The sequence below is a fragment of the Lepisosteus platostomus genome, chromosome 15 (genome assembly GCF_059453375.1).
Source record: "Lepisosteus platostomus isolate fLepPlt1 chromosome 15, fLepPlt1.hap1, whole genome shotgun sequence".
NCBI classification, from domain to species: Eukaryota; Metazoa; Chordata; class Actinopteri; order Semionotiformes; family Lepisosteidae; genus Lepisosteus; species Lepisosteus platostomus.
This window is the reverse complement of record NC_142625.1, coordinates 2,872,238-2,878,237: the sequence shown is the minus strand read 5'-3', so window position 1 is coordinate 2,878,237 and position 6,000 is coordinate 2,872,238. Positions and strand designations below refer to the sequence as shown.

The window sequence follows — 6,000 nt, the reverse complement described above, 5'->3', positions numbered from 1 at the left end:
AAGGTCATATTGACCCCCCACAGTCTCCTTCCCCGGGATCTACATCCGGTTCTGCAGAACTGTCTATCTCCAAGGAACTTGTATCACTAGTCCTATAGGGGTTTGGACTCTCCTCCTCTGAATTGGACTGCACCACATTCGGAGCCACCGAGACGCAGCGCAGGTAAGTCGACTCCATTAACATCCCTTTTTGCAGGTACTCCTTCTGACCCCGATCCGAAGCTGCACCATCCTCCCACTCTGGGGAGGGTTCCATTACCATGCCTTCTTCCACGCCCTCCTCTGTATGAACATCCTCCTTGGCCCCACGGGCAACTCTTCTTCGGAATCCTCCCTTGGCCTTTTCTGGACTGCCCCATTCCCATCCGTGTCGGAATCACCCAAGTCCATCGCCAGGCCTTCTAGTGGCAGGGGCGCGAACAAGTCCAAGGCTCTAGCCACCTGGCCCGCAGGTAAGCTACCGCTAGTGTCCAAACCATTGTCCGATGCTCCGCTCACATCCACCTCTGCTGTCTCCTCACTCTCACCTTCTTTGCCGTCACCTGTTTCAACCTTTTCACCCTTGTCTCCCTCTGTCTTCTCAATTCCTTCGCCTTCCTTTCCTTCTTCAGCTTCCTCATCTCCTTCTTGCTTCGAGTTAGTTACCTCCTCTATGGCTTCTGGGAAGCCTCTCTCTTGTTCCCTAGCCATCTCAGGGTCTTTCCATAAGCAGTCTCTATATGGAAAGCAAGTTTTCTGATGACATCTCCCCTTAGTGTGGTCCTGTGTTCCACACCTCGAGCAACAGGTGACAGTACAGTCTTTATCCATGTGGCCGAAGGAACAACATTTTCTGCAGTAACACGGCTGATTCTAGTAATATATGTAGCCCTTGCTTTGACCCATGGAAAAGGTCGACAGGGGGTGCGAAAACCTGTCCTCGTTCCTAACATTCCACCTGAGTTGGACATGATATCTGCGCCTCCCAGTCCAGACCCGAAATCTGTCACCCAATTATTTGGGGACCTGTCAGGACATCCACGTGCCTCCACAGGTAAGCCGTAATAATGTCATCATCAATGAAAGGGTCATGCATGTTAACAATTATAAATCGCACATCGTCCTGAGCCAGACCCAAAATCTCAAAGTCCTGTAACCACTCATTATCCTTCATCTCCACACACATCCCAGAGACTCTTTTGTAAATCTGATCATTATTAAAGATAACATCAAAAAAGCAAAAAGGCCTGTTTCCTTGTAGACATTTCACTTCACTTGGTATCGCTTTCAAAATTCCAAATAAAATCTTACATTCAAACTCCTATCTGCCCATCATTTTCTTCTCTCTCATCCATTTAAAACGTAAGGTCCATTTCAGCCGAGGAGCCTGGCTGGCCCACCTGGTGGGGGCCGAGCCCTCAGCCATTGTGGGAAGTGCGGTCTTCCACCGCTCTTGTCACAGATCTTCAACGTAACCTAAATGCAAAAAACAATTCAAAAACAAGAATCAGCAGTACGAACCTTCCATTTGGATCCAAACGTCAGCAGGCACGGATAGCAGTCCACCGATCTCTCCCCTGATCTTGGCCAAAAGGCCGAGAAGCGATGCCCCTAAAGGCGCGGACCGACGCGCAGGCGTTCTGCTGGCGCACAGTGGCGCAGGCCGACTCCTCTGGAGCCCGGGACCCGCGCAGCTGCTGGCCTCCCTGCAGCCAGAGGCCTGCCACCGGACTGTGCTCCCCCTCTCTCTTGCCTGCCTGCCTTCCTGCCAGTCCTGGGCGGGGGCCCTGCTCTTTGATCTTCTGTCAACGGCCCAACAATGATCGCAGCCGCGGGGGGCGCCAGCCGCCCAGCCTCCTTAGCTTAGTCCCCTCCCACTGGCAGCAGCTGTGCCCAACCAGCTGCAAGTGAAAGCGGACCGCCAGCACCTGCAGGCAGAGGCAAGGGGCAGCTCTCTGTCTCTCGGGAGGGACGGGGACACGCACGCACGCGCACGCACACACGCCTGCCTGCCGAAAAAAAAGAAAGAAAGGTGGATAGAGTACGTTTTTTGGAGGGAAAACGCCCAGCTGTCGAAAGGGGCCTGCCTGCCTGGAAAAAGGATGAAAAACCTAAGTTTTTTGGTGGTAAAACGCATGGGGGCCGAAAAGGGGGCCGGCCTGCTTGCCGAGAGAGTCGAGACCCGGGAAAGTGCATAGAGGGAGCACGGGAACGGAGACGGGGAGGGGGAGAGAGACACAGAGTCGCACAGATGGACGAGAGACGAGACCGGAGAAGAAGGAGCTCCAGTTCACCTCGCTTGCTTGCTTGCTAGCTATGTCCGTCTTTTCACCGCTGAGAGAAAGTGGTGCACCGCTCCCGGAGGTGCTGCAATACCAGGCCAATGCGTGGAGAGGACGGAGCAAGCTCCTGATCCAGCTCCCTGTTCCAAAAATCCGTTTAATATGTGTGCCATGTACCGCCATTTGGCCGTCCAGACGTTCTCCTCATCAATGACCTTTTTCCCCTCGCCCTGAAGATCCACAAATCTCTTCAAGAAAATGAAAACATCAGACTCTGGTACGTGGCCATTAAACATGTGAACAGTAATCGGCCAAAGCTCACGGGCAAACAGGGGTTCGATCACAGGGGTTCGATCAAATTTTATCAGGCGTTCCGTGTTCCTCAATAGCTCCACCTTGTTCCATACCCTGATCACTTCGCGTTCCGAGGTTACCGTTAGGTCATAAAGATTCCTGTTCTGGAAATCTTGGATACACAAGATATCTTCCTTTCTTACTCCTAGAAAATCAAACACGATTCTCCTCTCGAAGGTCCGCCTGACCATCCACTGCGCTGCATCTTCCTGATTCCTCAAGACGAAGCGCACCATGCGCTTCTTTCTCTTCTTTTTGTACAGTCTTTAATTTGATCACATCTAGTCGACAATAACAATATTTTACAATGCTTATCAATAACCATAAAACCCAATCCACCGTTGATCTTTTTTCCGTTCCTCTCCATGCTGACATTACTTTCTCGTAAGTCAGATTAAAACTTGGACACGCTTTTTTAAACATTACATTACAATCGACCCACACACGCTTGGCTGTTTTGCACTCCCAAAAAACATGTCTCAATGTTTCAACTCTTTCGCAACCCTCATAAGGACACTGCTTAGCCTTTGTAAGTTTATGAGAATACATTACTTCCCTAACAGGGAGTCTCTTCCACAATCCCAACCAATTAAGGTGTTTAAATTGACTGTCCAAGCCCTTAGGTTGGATCCTGACCCAATGTTCTTTCTTTTTCTCAACCATTGCGCTGTCAGATCTTTCATTAATTAATTTATACAATATCTTATGATTCAAACAATCCCTTCAGGATGAGCTTTGAACCACTTCTTGGCATGTACATAGTGCCACAGGAGCACTTCAGCCTTAGGCCCCAAATTGTCAAAATATCTGAGGTGTGGCATTGCCCAGGTGAACCATAACCTTACAAAATATTGGTACTTATGAAAGACTTCAGAATGTAAAGCATTGCATAGACTGGACACAAAAATAACATCAAGTTTGAGGGGGATGTTTGGAACACCCCTTCCTCCCTCTTCTAATGCCCTGTACATGTCTTTTCTACTAATATATTCATACTTTTTGTTCCAAATGAAAACAAATATATCCCTCACCACCTCCTTCCGAAATGCTGGAGGCAATGTTAAAACTAAAAGGCGACCGGACACGACGGACGTTACCTCAGTCGCTTGAAAACTAGGGTCCCCGTATAAAATACCTAACCCTGATGAGTGTACTCCACCCACACTCCACCAGGACGGACCTTTCTTCCACTCCTGGGAAAATTTATGCACATCAGCAGGACCCCCCAAGTGTGCTTCCTGTACAAAACAAAAGGCTAGGGTTAAGATCTGATAAATACGTAAACACAGCCAGTATTTTTACATCATTTCTCAGTCCCTGTGTATTACTGGACACAATCTTACAAGTGTTCATAATTGTAAGAATCAGAAATCAAGTCCAGCATCTAGGAACTCCTGCAAGGCTGGACTCTCCACCCCACTCCCTTCGGCTGATGAAAAATACCCTCCAGGGGTCAAGGGTAAGTCTAGGCCGAGAGGGGAGGCCTCACTCCAGGAACACCACTAAGCGGTAGAATCCCACTCTCGTCCGGATCACTGGGTCCTTCAGAGTCTGCCTGACTTTCTTCCTGGGGTGGTACTCCTTCATGATCCTCTAAAGATGGATCCGGCAGTTTCCCTTCTGCCTCTTGTGGAGGATTGGGTTCTGCTGCTTCCTGAATCACAGCCACCCCTGCGTACAAGTCTTCCATCTCTTGACTGAACTCAGTTCCCACAATCCCCTCAGACTCCTCCCCTTCCCTCCTCAGGCCCTTCTCTCCATCTGGTGCCTCTTCTGAGCCACTCCACCTCCTCTACATTCAATATTTTAGGATCTTCATACTCCATATCTAACGATAATGGCCCTTCTTCCCCTGATGCTGAGAAGGTTTTCCTTAGACCTCTTCTCCTCATTCCCGGGACTGTCCTCTCCTGGTGCATGCCTCCCCTTTCTTTTACGTTTCCTCTTTTTTTCCACGGTCGTCCATCCGGATGTCGAAAGTCCCTCCTCTTCCAAATCCGCAACAGCTGAAACAGGAGGCAAAAGAGCCGTAAAAAGTTCTTGATGTTCGTGGCTCAATCTTCCGTCCGGGGCCTGCTGTTCTCACGCTTCCCTCCGTGTAGATGGGCCCTCCCCAGGATCTTGGTCTGTCGCCTTCCGAGGATCCTCCCGGTGAGTATCGTCTCCTATTCCTGTCTCGCCTCCCTTGACTACTGATGTCGCGGAAACTGCACTCGTAAATTCCTTTTCAGAAACAACAGAAGCAAAACTCCTAGCCTTCTTAGGACACATTCTGTAGCTGTGGCCTTGTTCTCCACACAGATTGCAGACTAAAGGATTCTTGCAAACTGCTGCCACATGCCCTGCTCTCCCACATCTTCTGCACATCTCAGTAGTGCAGTCTACTGAGATATGCCCTAGTTGTCCACACCTGCAGCAAGTTCTCGGCTGCCCGGGGTAAAGCACGTAGCCTCTATTTGGCCCAATGTTAAAATTAGCCGGGGGGGTCATAACGCTGCCCACCTCCACATCGCTTGCATGGAAACGCACCATATACCGACGCTTGCAAGTCCAATAACCTTCTTCATCTATAATCTTCTGTCCCTCCCCATGAATATCCATGTACCTTTGTAAGAAGGTGACAATGTCCGCTTCCGGCACATGAGGGTTGAACATATGGACTACCAACGTAATTCTCGCGCAAACAAAGGTTCCACATAGAAATGGCACAATGGCTCCCGCTCCTTCAATAGTTGCGCCTTACACCATACTCTAGTACATTCTTCCCCTGATGTAACAGTCAGATCAAAAATGCACTTTCCAGGGAAATCCTGAATAGTCAAAACATCTATCTTTTAACTTCCAAAACCTTGTTCACAATTTCCTTCTCAAACCGTCCTCGAATCATCCACTCCCCTCTCTCGTTTCGATTTTTGAGAACAAAGCGCACCGTGTCCCTCATTTGCCCCTCACTGGACATCGGGCGCACGGCCGCCGCAATAGAAGGCATCTCACCCCTCGTCGTCGTTATCGGGGAGCCCCACCTTCACCCCCTGGGCTCAACCCAGGGAGATTCCAGTGGCTCTGGTCTTCTTCCTGCCGCTGCTCCCTCCGATGTCCAGAAATCCGACTTCTTGGTAGTGCCTTCTTCGATGTTGCAAAAGTCTTCTCCCATAGTCTTCCACAGACTCTCCATCCACGCCTTTCACGACCCCAGGCAAGCCGTCGAGCCGCGGTCAAGCCACGTACTCTCAGGATCTTGGCCAAAAGGCCGGGAAGCGATGCCCGACGCCGGCCTTGGGCGGGCGCGCGGGCGTCCGGCTGGCGCGCAGCGGCGCAGGCCGATGCCTCTGGAGCCCGGTCTGCACGTAGCTGCCGGCTGCCCGGACTCCGCTCTCCCCCTCTC

At 50.6% G+C, this 6,000-nt stretch overlaps 1 pseudogene; it reads right to left on the bottom strand.

Annotated features, from left to right (window-relative positions):
- Positions 1 to 2,321: 2,321 nt before the first annotated feature.
- On the bottom strand, positions 2,322 to 2,460 carry LOC148647670 (U2 spliceosomal RNA; annotated as a pseudogene).
- Positions 2,461 to 6,000: the final 3,540 nt, after the last annotated feature.